Source organism: Xyrauchen texanus, chromosome 9, assembly GCF_025860055.1.
Source record: "Xyrauchen texanus isolate HMW12.3.18 chromosome 9, RBS_HiC_50CHRs, whole genome shotgun sequence".
NCBI classification, from domain to species: domain Eukaryota; kingdom Metazoa; phylum Chordata; class Actinopteri; order Cypriniformes; family Catostomidae; genus Xyrauchen; species Xyrauchen texanus.
The window spans coordinates 17,354,904-17,369,764 of NC_068284.1; the positions used below are offsets into that span (position 1 = coordinate 17,354,904).

Genomic DNA, 14,861 nt, shown 5'->3' on the forward strand with positions numbered 1-14,861 from the left:
TCGGATCGGGACATCCCTAATACAAAAGGAAAATGTCTACGTCACTTCCTCAATGGACATCCTTACTTCAAATATTCTATTATGCAATAATTATATTATTCAAGATTCCACTGGTGACAAACACTTAAACCACTTATGTATAACAAATCAGATGCACCCAGTGTTGGTAAATTATTCTCAGGAGCCAATGGAAAGTTGTATCAAGTCATTATTCTACAGGTCAAACCTTGACAAGCAATTGTCTATTGTGACATGCTAATACGGGATCTTAACTAAGAGATGCTTCATTACCCTCGTCTCTCTAGACAACCTCATCAGTGCGAATGTGCCGGGAATCTCATTTTAAACTCACTGTGTTCCTAGGAGCAAGGAAAAATAAACACTTCTCTCTTTGTCAATCTTAAGGTTCATCTCCTTCCAACCATTCTGACGCCAGTGATTGCTTTTCCCTTAATAGCCCATCCAGATTAAAGACAACAGGAGATCTATGGTGGGGCCTTGTGTAGACAACCTTATTGATGTCTTTAGGGAAGATATAGCTGAGTCCTTCAAACAAGACCTGTGTGGGAAAAGATTATCCAACACCATAAACCGTGGATCGGGGCTCTTGGTTTGAGCCAGTCTGTGAATCATGCTTTGGTGTTGTTCAAGTTTAATCTGGCATAGTTTGACAAGTATATAAAATAAATGACCACATGAGCAATTCTCTAATAACTTTGAGAGTGAACAAAGTTGTTAAACCTGATATAATCAAATAAAAAAAAAATCATGTGGTAGACCGTTGCTCTTGATATAACGGTATGTACTTCCTAACAACAATGTGATAAAGAGTTCTGCTGCCCTGCTCACAGGCTTTCTGATTATTAATTTGTAAAGTGGAAAAGTCTACCAAAAATAATTTAAGATAGCTTGTAGGGCAAAAAAGCAAAATAAGGCAAAATAGCAACAAAAAGAAAAATATTGAGTCCCTGTAAAACTGGATGATGGCTAGGGCATTGCTAGGTGTTGCTTTCTGGACTAATCTATAGAACCCACCATGAGACTCTATCATATTCCTTCCTTCACAATGCAAGTCCACGGGAGTTTGTCCACCTGTTCCATCCACCAGGCACAAATGGTAAAGAACAACCAGCATTAATAATTCAAAATGGCTGAATATTTAAGATCTTTACCATTACATTATTCCAGATGTATTGTATACACGTCATTTTGCATGACATTTTACCTCTTTACTGAGCTCCATTGTCAGATATTTGTTTACATTCAACTATTTGACCCTCAAGCGCAGTCCAATGGAATATATTATGACTCATCTGAAATATGAATAGGGCCAAGAGTATTGACATGCCAGCAGTTCACATGAGACGTAATGAGATTAGCTGGCTAAGTTCTCATCAGTGACTGAATGACCAATCGTGAGCATGCAATTTCCCCCTGGCCCTTCCCATCATGGCCCGAGCCAGCAATCATATTTGACTCATAGATGTATGGCATCAGATGTAGTGACAGCTCATTTATTAAGTACGAACACCAATAAAAAGAACCAAGAGCTCTCTGAATAACCCATAACTAGAAGATTTACTTTCATATTTTGAAGATTACTGAAAGGCTTCCCTATCTATCTTGTAGTCACAAATCAATTGCAGCATAATTCAGTAGAAAGGAAATGTACTACCAAACACAGGGAAAACACATACTGGAGAACTACTTAAGGTGGATTTTTTTTATTGAATTATTATTGACATTGCAGCATAAAGCAAAGATTTAAATTAATTGTGCCAAGCAGTGTAGGTGAAGTGGTTTGAGTGGTTGGGGGTATTTACTTATCTAATGACAAAGCCAAATATAATCTACACATTGTCCTGAAGAGAAGAAAAATAAAGGTAATGTAGGAGATCATAAATGTAGGCTAGTGTAAGCAGCATCAACCTGAAATTTACTCAAATTGAGGTATGATTTATCTGAAGCCCTGGGCTCCACTTTAACCTCCATTTATATGTTAAGCTACAAGCATGCCAAGAGTCAATGAGTCAACTACATATCTTGACATACAGCAGCATATTCTTGCCTTTACACCATATAAAGATTGTATGGAATTTTGGGCAATTCTTAATCTGGAGTTGAACAAAAAAATTGTTCACCATCTTGCACCTGAATTACGAGTAGACAGCACTACGTACACAACAAAGACACAATGCCTCTGAATGCCTCCCCGACACCCTGTTAAGTTTACCTTCAGCTATGAGCACCATCATTAGCACTTGATCCACACACAAACAAGCCGAAGACATGTCAACAGAGACCTGTGTCACCTGAATCAATACTGCCGGAGATTGGATAAGCACACACTGACAATAAACGCAACAGTTGAACATAATACCTTTTAAAATACAGAATTCTCATGGAATAAAACTATGACGCAGATAATATTATGGCACAATTAGAGGTGTGTTCTTGTAGAGATATACTGAAGATGCTGGAATGTCCTAAGCCCAAGATAAGACTGAACATTAAGTTCTTTTTTTTTCTGTAAATGGGTGAATCTCACAAAACCTGTCAAGAAAATTTGAAGATCATAATTCACTACAAGATCAACAGAAATAAATTATACTGGGCTTAAAGAAAATTGAGGTTATTTATAGCAATATACAAAAAAAAAAAAACTGATATATATATATATATATATATATATATATATATATATATATATATATATATATATATGTATTCATTTTTGGACATTTTTTTTTTTGTATTTTCTAATTTCTAATTGTCATTAAAAAAATGTCACAATGCAAACAATTATAGTGGCCCTACAAACAGGCTTCATTTTACTAGTGGTAAACACAATTGTTAATGCAAACTAACACTGGGCTACGTTTACAGCATTTATACATATTGGTTCTAATTTCAAGATATACATTTTTTTATATTAAACATTGTATACATTTAGATTAATTAATGCATTATGAATGAACTTGAGCAAACATTGAACAATAGTGTTACCATTTTTTTCCATTCAGTGTGACCTGGACTTGTTTTCATCATCATGGTCAATGTATTAATATATTCCATGAGTGAAGCCAGTCATTGTAGAAGATCAGACAAGCAGTCCTTGAAGCAGGACTCTCACCACTTGAAAGAGATATTTTACTTGTGAGGAGTCATCAATACCAAGCCCTCAATCACTGTTGAAGGCACAGTGTGAAAGCAAGAGCCACAAACTCAAACAGCTATCTGAAAACTAAGACCCAATCAATCTTCAGACAAGTGATTCTAAAGAGAGCAACAGAGACTGGCATAAAGCCTGATGTCAACACTTCAACTAAAAATACATGTGGATTTTTATGTTTTTTTTTTGCAGAATATATGGCTTCTTTAAGGCTCTAGTCTTGCCCTGAAACATAATTCTTTGTAAAGGATCAGGTGGGGAAAGAATTCTATTCACAATGCTGCTTTTCTTGTCATGGTTTTAGCAAGAATGCTCCTGATTATGTGAACTTCCTCTGCTTGAGTGTTAGGGTGGCAAGAACCATTGTGTTCTTAGTCCTTCACCACGTTAAGACAAATATGGCATTAACTTCAGAAAGCCTGTTAGCATACATTGCACCAGTTTTCAGAAAGGGGGAACATTCTGAAGGATGAAAATAGGTGGGTCGCCCAACAGACAACTGGTTAACTTTGGAGTCATTATCTCTTCTAATTATGCAGCAAATAAGGTCAATGAGATTTTGCATCCATGCACTCATCCATTTACACATCTGATAAGAAGAACAGGCAATGCTGAAACACCTTATCAGTTTTGAGGTTGACTCAAAGACTCCCAACAAACAAATCTCACAACTGAACAACCATGGTACCTGCCGGCTTTGCTAAACTTCTGCTTCCTGCTGTGCAAGTCCTACAGGTGTGGGTAAACCACAGTTTCATCTCTTTGTGGGGTCAGCTGGCTTTCTCAGTTTGTGTCTCTGATTCCATCTCACGGCTCAAAAACAGACCACTGCGGCAGATGGAGCCCTATATCCCCACCGGTCTCGTGAGGCTCTGTACTTAAAATGCAAAAGAGCAAGTAGTGATGAAGAGAAAGAGGAGGTGATGCCATGGGGCACTAGACATTGGGGAAAGATGCCACTAAAACACAAGGCTAATTCAAACATTAACAGGCTTCCCATCCAAAACAAACCAACAATCTGCAGACCGACAAGGTGGCAAGTGGCAGCAGCTGTTTGAACACTGCCATTACCAGGGGAAGTATGTAAATGGCTTGATGTGGCTTATCAACTGCCTTTCTGAAGGGACTCCAAAATGGAGGCAATCATGGCGGCTTCATTTTAATTAAGTGATGAATCAAACAAAACTTTAGTGTTGTTTCCCATAGTGACCCTGCTGAAAAGACCAACTTATTGACAGGTAAAGGAATATGTTTTCTTTTCACTTGTGGATGAAGTCATTAGTTTCTTTCACTCTGACTAGGCGATAATTTTTACTAACAGGGCAGTGCACAACAAAGCTGAGAGGACGTAGAGAGGGAATAGGCTGATAGTTGCTTTTCACTGAAATGCTCCAGAGCATAAAGGGTTTCTCTGACAGCTTGTGACTCACTTTGACCGCGACAGGCAAATTACCTTGGGTTTCACTTGAAAGCAGGGAGATCAAAAGAGGCACCATGGCCTCCATCTCCAAAGCAGAGTCAATGTGCTTTTCTGCAAAATGGGTTTATACTAGCACACTGTCTCCTTCTCGAACAATGGAATATAACAGTTGAAGGGCCCATTTGAGACAAAAGACCTCACTCAAATTATAATAAAATCTTTAAAATGATGCCTAAAGAACAACCTGTATATTGAATTTGCACTGTAATTTGACACAGCAGGATGATTGAGGAACAACACCTTGTAGTGGAGAGGATCAATCAATTCACCACTGAAAAGTGCACTTTTGAGGAACCGCAGAACCACAAACACAGACATTAATAACTTTGAGGTGCCCACTATCTGCATCTAAGGCTCTTAAGTAGGCCACTAACTTTGGCTGCCCTAAAGACAAGATTGATTCGGCTTCATGTTTCACCTTGAAGACCACAGGCTGTCGGTAAAAGGATGATGGTCAGAGAAGTTGACAGCACACACCTGACAACATCCTTCCTATTCTCAGTCTGAGATGCCATGAATCTTGAAAGTTAAGACTATATTGCACCTCTGCCATTACCTGGCAAAAATAGAAATCCTTCCACCTGCTTGGCTGAGACATGCCGACACTGTAATGTGTAGCATAAAATGGATTGTACAGAACCTGACATAAAATCCATCTTGTTTAGGTCATCCATCTACTCCTCCTCTATCCATCTCCCTCTCTTCCACACCTTCTAGACCACCTTTTCTCACTCACTGCTATTCGATTATCAGCTCTTCTACACTTACAGCCAAATATCCACCCACCCCTCCACCCCCCATCATGGCTGCAGAGTGGATGTACCTGCAGTAAAAACAGTTCTCAGAATATCTATTACCTCTTCAACAGACATGCAATATTGGCCCCTGTCTCAAACAGGTTTTGCAGCTCTGCCAACAGAACAACAAGCACAGACTTATGCTGGTGCAAACACTCGAGCAACACTAGCATTTACTTGTGAACACCAGGTTGTATGTTTCACTGCATTACATACAGTACATTTGTGATATAGGCAAAGCAAGATGCATTTACATTGCTCTTATAATTCCGCTATCAAATATACAAGACTCGGTTTACACCTAGTATGAAGATGCTTCTCGGGTGATCTGATCACATGTGGTCAGGTGAGACACATTGCGGTTTACACCTGGTCACTTAAATTCATCTCCCGAGACAACCTGTGTTCGTATTTTGAGAGGAGAGTTTTTGTTTCATGACAACATGCATCAATCACTCTGTAAGTGTGTTATTGCCTGATATTAAAGCACATAAAAGTCAGAAAAGACAAAGAAAACATACAAAAAAAAATTGATTCTCATCTGATTCATTCATTCATCTGATTCTCCCAGATGCAGCTAAAATTTGATCAACATTTTCAGCAGAATTATCAGTTATTATAATTATTATAATCTCCATCAGCAGGAAGATTTACAGGGCAACAAACTAAGGATTATCAATCCCATTAGCAAGCTGAGTCCATCCACTGTTTTTTTGAGTGAGGAGCAAGGGGGGTGGGTGAGGGATGTTTTAGTACAGATAAGATTCATGGGGGGCACTGGGCTAAAAACACAATACTGTTCATCATGGACTGCAGTATGGGGAATTCTGTTAATAATCCTCTCTAGTACATTCATTCAATGCATGCCATCTGTCGGGGGTGGCACCTTGGCAAAAGCTAAATTATGAAATAATTTTTCTTTTCCTGGAGCCATTATGTGGTTGTTAAGGTAAATGTTGTCAAGTTTTTGTTAACGGATGTGTTTGGTACACAGTGTCCACAGGATATAATTTATGCAAGAGATACTGTGCAGCAGATTAGGCCAGAAACAAAGACATCATGCTAACACAATGAATACATTTTCATTCACATATCCCAAACAAGTCACAACGTTCTCGGGATGTTCCGGTGCAAAGCATTTTGGAGGAGGAGGAAGAGGGGGACAAAAGCAGGCAAGAGAGCCACACTCATAATAAAAATGTGTGCTGTTGATACCAAATGGCATTTCCATTGCACAGAAGGCTTGGGGCTGAATTTGAAAGTCTAGCCAACAAATGGAATGCTTTCTCATTCACAGAGAGTCACACACCCTTAAACTAATATTAAGCAAATGAACAAACAGCTCTGAAAGTTATTATCCTTACACAATTATTAGTTGTGGCTCTTGAAGTTTGTGCTTTGGTCAGAATTGTCTAAACCTGTTATAATTCTGTTTGGCTTGAAAAAGGCTTCAGAATTTTTTTTTAGTAACCCCCTTGAAGTATCTGTTTTATTCAAGACAAGACCCACTGTAACAACTTGTGACAGCCGCAAGTTCAAACGATTAAACAGAAACTACCAAAGGTATACTTTTACCAAGTATTAGATTCCAAAGGATTTCTAATAATACGATATTTACATACAAACTGGTTCTATCGTAATGTCTTAATTTTGCCTCTGGCATCAGTCCCGACATGGCTAAACATGTATTCGCAAAGTATTCAAATTATAATTTTGGCACAGAGTTCAGATATTTGAGTTTGTACTTTTAAAAATGGAAGAGACTTTTATATTTGGACAAATATTAACAGGCCTAAAATAGGGATATTTGAGTGGCGAGCACTAAAAGTTAGTAAAACATATATTTGTGAATGCTAATTACCGCAGGGCTCTCACAAAGAAATTTACTGAACAATAGAGGTAATCATACCCCATTCAATGACGTGTCTATGACACAAAAAGATTAGGTTTCTCAAACAAAGACAACCTTTCAACAAAACATTCTTCAAGTGATTGATACCAACTAATATAGGCTTGCTTTTCATTTAATAATGTATGGCTAATAATGAAGAGATTTTACTTAACACACATTTTTACTGTAGTTGTGAGGTTAGTTTTACATCCAAAAGCAGCACTCAAATCGGTCACTAAGACAAAACTGGAAAGTACCCCACATGCTACCCCGGACACTGGCCAATAATGTACAAGGATCCCAGGACTGTCAGAATGTCTAATTTCTGAGCTTCACTGAATTTCTTGATGCTGTCAGACTATCCAGACTATTGAGTTTTCCCTCAAAGGACAAACCATGTGTCAAGGGAAAATTTGAAATACAGACAATAAAATAATGCCTTAACCTACAATGGAAAGTGAATGGAAAGGAACTCTTAAAATTGAGCAAGATATTACTTCGTTGGTTTATATAAACATATGTTAAGTCAGCCCACTAGATCAGTGGGGAAATCTATTTCACTGACACTCAAAAAATGTATGTTACTGTCTAAGAAAGGATAGAAAATGTAAAGATATTTATATTTATATTTATGAGAATTATATCTACAGTATACAATAACATGGTCCCAACACCATTTGAACAATAAAATAATTTTCTGTGACTTTTCCCATATCCATTAAAAACCAAACCTTATTCACAGTAGCACCATCATTAATTTTTGACGAGAATGACAACAATGCTGTGAGGGATAGATTTACAGTCTCTTTAATGGGTTGTGCTGTTATTTAAAGTGTTTTGGACCGTTCCGGTGACAAAACATTGAAAAAACATCTTCCCAAATAATTTCAGTGGACAAAATTTCAAAGTTGTGGGAAAATTAGATGTGATCAAGGACCTTTATAGAGTTTTCTACTGTACATTTCATTGAAGAGACTAAGTTTCCCTCACCACATTTTCATTCCTGTCAATTTCAGTGTTCACAATCATATTCCGTTTTTATAATTTTGCGAGAGTTCGGTGGGAAACTGCAGATGGCGCATGCATCACAGCACTTAAGAAGCAATAACCGGTAATCTTCACAAGCTTTTCAGGAACTGCAGTCCACGGTGCGGTTCAGTAAGACGCTTGGAGTTCAATTGAATGAGACAAAATTTGTGTAATTTTGGCATCACAGGATTTGTCAAAAACCCAATCGATCAGATGATTTTGTTAGACGAATTATTTAATAATTGTGATTGGCCTACTTGGAATTATTACATTTAAATTATTATATTAATCAGTGTACAAATGTCTCCAATAGGACTGGGTAAGAATATTGATTTTCCGATGCATCGCAATCACGTTTAAACAATCATGACATCAATTCTTAAAACCCAAGATACATTTTTTACTTGGTGCAACTCTCTACAACGAGTAATTACTTGCATATGTGACCACATTTCTTACAATGGGACTACAAATATTTGTGAATAGCCACATGCTTAACCCATTTGTCATTGAATAATGTCTCTTTTTTTCTGTTCTTTAAAGTAGAGTTTAAAGTTTAAATAAAATAGAAACATTTAATTCTAATCCCTGCAGGGAAGCGCTAAAAAGAAAACAAGTGCACATTAATATGCACTCATGGGCATCGATTTAGCCTGTGTTCTATATATAAATATAAATAGCACAAATAACACATGTACACAATAAACATGTAACAAAACAATATATATGCAATATATGCAAGTTCAAGACATTTTTTTATGGAATACACTGAATTTTTGAACAAATTAAAATCTAATTTTTTTTTTTATTTACATTTTCGAATTGTACCTTTAAGGTTAGAAGGTCCCTTTAGAATTAACAGCATTAGCTGAGTGTGAATTTCATTCATATGTAACCAAAATTGACATTGTAACAGAAATATTCCCATATGAATCGATATTGAATCTACTTGAATCAAGAGCTTTTGAGTTGTAATCGAATCAGGAAGTCTGTCTCAATACCCAGTCCTAGTCTCCAATAAGATAGTAAAAACTGAAATCTGAATGCGATTTAAAGTGGGATTCAGCTGTCTGGGGGGAAAAGGTTATCAGCTAGTAACATTTGCTTAACAAAATACAGGGAAAAAAATTATTCTCTCTATAGATGTTTATCTAGCAACATTTCAAAATATTTTGACATACCCCAGTGGGACTACCAAATTACTTTATTCTGCTAAATAAATAAATAATTATTAAATAAATCACAATTATGTTGTAGTCGATTCAGTTTTTGAGTTCTTCCGAAAGTCTTAAATTCAACTATATCTTCAACAGCAGTAAAAATGTTGCTACAATAAAATTATTAACCATGCTGTTTGGAAAGGCCTTCACTCTTTGGTGTGACCCACACACTCTACTGAGAAAAGCAGCTGGCGACGTGACTGTGACAAAGTTGTAAAAGAAGAATTTGAGGTCATTGGTGTGTATGTGGTAGGTCAAGAGTGACAGACGAGGGGGTTGGCCACTACTGATAACACCACAAACTCCTGTGGCTCCTGTTGTCTATTTTTTTCCTCTATACTGACTCCATGGAGAGGTGGGCAAGTAGATGCAAAGATCAGAGTCATTGTGCTTTGAGAGAATTTTGCTTTAAAAAGCTTTTATCAGGCTCCGTTCTCCACCCCCACACCGTTTAGGAGTTATAAGTCTATGCTGGTGAATGATTAACAAGAGCAGGAGTGTAATGGTTCAGATTTTGCACAACTTCTCTCAGGAACACCCCCCGGAGGTCACAGCTTTTCATGCTTAACAAAGCAAGACAGATGTGCTATCTTTACAACCTGTTCCAATCCCAATTTTCCACCTTTAGAAAATGATGGAAGAAAGAAGCCAATGGAAGAATGTTTCTTTTTGGTTATATCGGCACCCAAAGTTGAGCAACAAACCTATTGTGCAACCCTCGCTTTGCTCTTTATATTGAGCTACTGCACATGGGTGAAAGTGCCAAAGTCATTCATTTTGCAGTGATATGTTTAAAATGGCCCAGCTTTCATAAAATATATCTCAGCAAACTGACAGAGCAACTAGACAGAAGACAATTTTGACCCCTCCCCAATAAAATCTGGAGTTATGAGGAAGACATGAGCCTAGACATAAATTTACTACTGATAACAAAGCCTGTAATTTTCTTCTGTCAGCTTTAATCAACAGTGTAGTCTCTCCTGAGCTGGCACTTAAAAAAAAAACTAGCCTGGCCAGAAAACATCCTGAAAACTAAGACAGGATAAGGGAGGGAGATAAAGACAACTGGAAAAACGAGATTCTTGGTCTGAGACTTCATGCTGCCTCACAGCAGGGTCTCTCACTGCATATCAGTGCTAGGGGACACCCGATGGCTTTCTATTCAATGTTCTCTAAAAAAAACTTAAAGGAGGGCTCTTACCAGACAGGGGCAATTTGCCAAAGAGGTAAAGTTAAGATGAGGTTAAAGTATTGTTTTGGTTTAAGAAGTGACAGTAAAAAGGACAAAAGTCCTGGCAAATGTGCCATGGAAGGAAGTGAAGTAATCTTTCACAATAGTGGAGTAAATTTACACAAACTTTCCAATGGGTCAAAAATAAGGAATAATACAATAATAAGCCAACTCATTCAAGCATATTTCAATCAAATTACAAATGTTACCAATGTTAAAGGACATATCTTCTTTTTATTTACCGTTTCATTGTTTTGTGTTGAACACTTAATCTCTTTCTGAGAGCATGTAACAAATTTCACTACAGCATGTGTTGATTTAACTTACCCATAACAGCGAAATTCCACAAAAATCCGAAAGGTGAAATATTAATCCTTTTCTTATATCCCAAACACGTTTTTCTTCCCTTGACTGTTATTCCCAAGAGCGAACACCACAATTTTCAAATGCTTGTGCACGTAACATCCAGGTGGGGAGATCCTTGGTAACAGCTTCAAGTGGAACAGACAACAAAAAGCCCACTTTTTTCCAATATTAAACTCAGTAAAGAGTATAATTAAAGTGGAAGTAGTCTTTTCTTACTCCAAGGTTTTTAAAAGTTAACTTGTGTCGGTAGGTTCCCTACCGGTGTGGTAAACTCTTGTTGATTGTAGAGAGAGAGTTGATTGTAGTCCTTTCTGTGGGAAGCCTCCTCATACTCTGAACAGTGACTGGGCATCAGTCATGGGTGGAGCCAGTGTGATGACAGAACAGAGGAGTTGAGTGCTTTTCTCACAAATGGACGGGTGTTTTTTTTTTTTTTTACTCACCTGTGTGCAAAGGTTCTACGTGTTTTCCCGAGTGTTCTCTGACTCATCTGGAAACTTGGCGGGATGTAAATGTTAATTATTAATCATGTTACGAGGGAACTATGATTTGATACAATGTCCTGTTGTGAAAATACAATGTGGTGCCTCTCAAACCACCACTTTAAATATGGTTAACAGTTCAATAATTCTAAGCAAATTGTAATAGAAGCTTCAAGATCAAACAAAAAGCCACCAAGATGCATATCAATTCATTTAAAAAAAAAATTCTAATAAGTTCTTTGTTATAAATGTAGTATAGCCTTTTCTTATGTACATTTTCTGTAAAATAACTGATCAAGAATGCAGTGCTAAAATGCCATATGAATTTAATGTATTGAATTCAAACAAAAAACATTTCAATAAGGACACAGAGGTTGCACTACAAACAATCAATATCTACCACTTCAACAAACTAGCTTGTAAAATGTTTTGTCATGTAACTGCTGATCTCCTGGGATTTTCACACACAACAGTCTCTACAGTTTACTGAGAATGGTGCCAAAAATAAAAAAAAACATCCAGTGAGAGACAGTTCTGCAGACAGAAACGCCTTGAAGAGAATGGCCAGACTGGTTCGAACTGACAGAAAAGCTACAATAACTCAGATAACCACTCTGTACAATTGTAGTGAGTAGAGTAGCATCTCAGAATGCACAACACATCAAACCTTGAGGAGGATGGGCTACAACAGCAGAAGACCGCGTCTGGCACTTAGGGCCATAGTGTTCCTAATAAAGTGCTCATTGAGAGTACATTATTAGAACATTTTCAGGTTAACACAATCTTTTTTGGAGTAGGGCTGTGCATTTAATCACAATCAAAATAAAATTGCGACATGACCGTTTGTAATTTCTAAATCGCAGCAAGCTGCAATTTGTAAAAAAGTCAAATGTGTGAATAAGCAAAAACATTTGCCAAAATCACAATTCATATAGCAATATCTATTAAGAAATTACAATGTCCTTCTTGTCTATTTTGCACAGCCCTATTGTGGAGAACATCCAAAATGCATAAAGGGAGTAATTTGTTCTATCAACAATTAGCCATATAAATTAGACGCTTTTCATGATCCGTGCAGTAGTGCAGACTGTGACATCCTAAAGTAAACATTATACCAATTCCCGAAAACTTCTCTCCTTATCAGATGACCGATGTGTGGGGATGAGAAACCAGGACTAAATATTGTTGTGAGTTTCAGGCTCCACTAAAACAAAGATGCTGTGGACATTAGAGACAGCTTTCTAGGGCATTATTACACTTACATCCACAAGGGTCCCTCTGCTCAGCATCCCCCAGAGAAAACCCCCGCAAACTTTATCTGTGCAATGTCTTTGAGAAAGAAACCATCAAGATTACAATTACTGTTGCTACAAATAAATAATCAAGAATAGTCAATTATTCTCATTGCATCAAAATATATCCCTCCCTGATTTTCTATTTTCTATAATGTTTTTCTTTAAAGTGATTGAGCATTATAAACAATCATTTGGTTCATTTTATATAATTGTATTAAAATTGAAAGTAATAGTTCTGGTCATCATGTGGCCAAGAGGGCCATTTAGTGCGTACACATGCACAATGTAACACCAATTATGCATAATATTATAGTTATGTATAACTGCTTTAAACTGTTTTTTCAAGGTTGTGGTGATGGGGCGCGGCCAAGCAACATTTGCAGAGATTGTGGCCGGGAGTGACACCAGAGGGAAATTCCCTCTAATGCTGCGTTCACACCGGACGCGAATAGCGCGTCAGGCGCGAGTGATTTCAATGTTAAGTCAATGCAAAGACGCGTAACGCGCGTAAAAAATTCCTGCGGCGCGAATGAGGCGTAGAGCACGGCGCGGTAGACGCGAATATGCCTCATTCGCGCGTCAAGTTCGAGCGAATGGCGCGAATTGAGCGTCTCGCGCGTTACGCGCGAATGGTGCATTTTGTGCATTCACGCGTTTGACGCGAATTCGCGTCTGCCGCCCGAGTTGAAAAATCGGAACTTTGCCGTCAATTCGCGCCACGTTAACCAATCAGGAGCCTAGCTGCCTGCTGTTACTCAGGAGGTAAAGTGACGTAAACTCCCGCTCGGAATCTTTCATTCCAAAATCACTGACAGCTAACTTATGGAGGAAAAATTCATTCTTGCTGTAAGCAGTCACCCAGAATTGTACGATTCCACTTCATATTTTTACAGAGACAGGAACAAAAAGGACCTCACTTGGAAGAGGGTCAGTGAGGAGATTGGGCAACCTGGTAAGTTGTAAATACAAATTAATCTTTAATATTTGTCCACTTCTTTACGATAGAAATGCTAGTCACTGTAATTTCTTGAACAAGAACATGTGGACATCAAAACATGCAAACTCAGAGCGAGGGTTTACAGTTTAAGCATCACGCGCGTAAATTTCGCTTCAAACTTTTGTTTTTTACGCGTGTCAATTTCGGAATTGAAAGTGGTCAAGCGTATAACTAGACGCGGTAGGCGCGAATTTGACGCGCTATTTGCGTCCGGTGTGAACGCAGCATAACAGCAGTGTTAGCCCGCCTACTGCCGCTGTTGTCCAGGGAAGCACAACTCGCTCCCCAACAATTTCCTGTGGCAAACCTCCTGGTGAACAAGGACATCCTGCAATGGGTCGGCCGCAGCCCAAAACAACATCAACAGCACTTCTGCCAGTTTGCATTCTTCCAACAGCTCCGTGACTCCTGCAGAATGTAGCTGCTAGCTGAAGAAAATGAAGCCAAAGGAGTGCTCAATCTGGTGGTACTGGAGCTGTTCATCGCCTGGCTACCGAAAGGAATGGTGGAGTGGTTCCAGTGCTACTGCCCAACATCTCTGGATGAGGCGGTCCAACTGGCTGAGGGGGCAGCGAGCCCTCCAATTCTTCCCCTCTTCCTCTCTCTCTCTCTCTCTCCCCTTCATCCTGTTCCCGGGAAACAGGGAATTCCTACACCAAAACTGGTTCACCGGGCACTAACCCTCTCCGCTCTTCCCCACAGGCTGGTGGATCCGCTGCTAGGGGTGTGAAGTCTGGGCTGGTCTGCTGGAGCAGGGGGAACCTGGGCACTTCCAGGACCGATGCCCTATGATTGAGGTGGGCACATTGGTCCTGTTCCCTGATACGCCATAGGCCGCCCCAATCAAGCAGGAGAATACCTGATACCTGTGAGTATTATGGGGGGTACATATCAAGCCTTG

At 38.6% G+C, this 14,861-nt stretch overlaps 1 protein-coding gene across 1 annotated transcript in view; it reads right to left on the reverse strand.

Moving 5' to 3' along the window:
• Positions 1-11,538, reverse strand: part of LOC127649257 (receptor-type tyrosine-protein phosphatase F-like) — a 168,050-nt gene extending 156,512 nt beyond the window's left edge. Inside the window, 1 exon segment of the mRNA XM_052134281.1 lies at positions 11,148-11,538. The gene's annotated coding sequence lies outside the window, so the exon portion shown is untranslated.
• Positions 11,539-14,861: the final 3,323 nt, after the last annotated feature.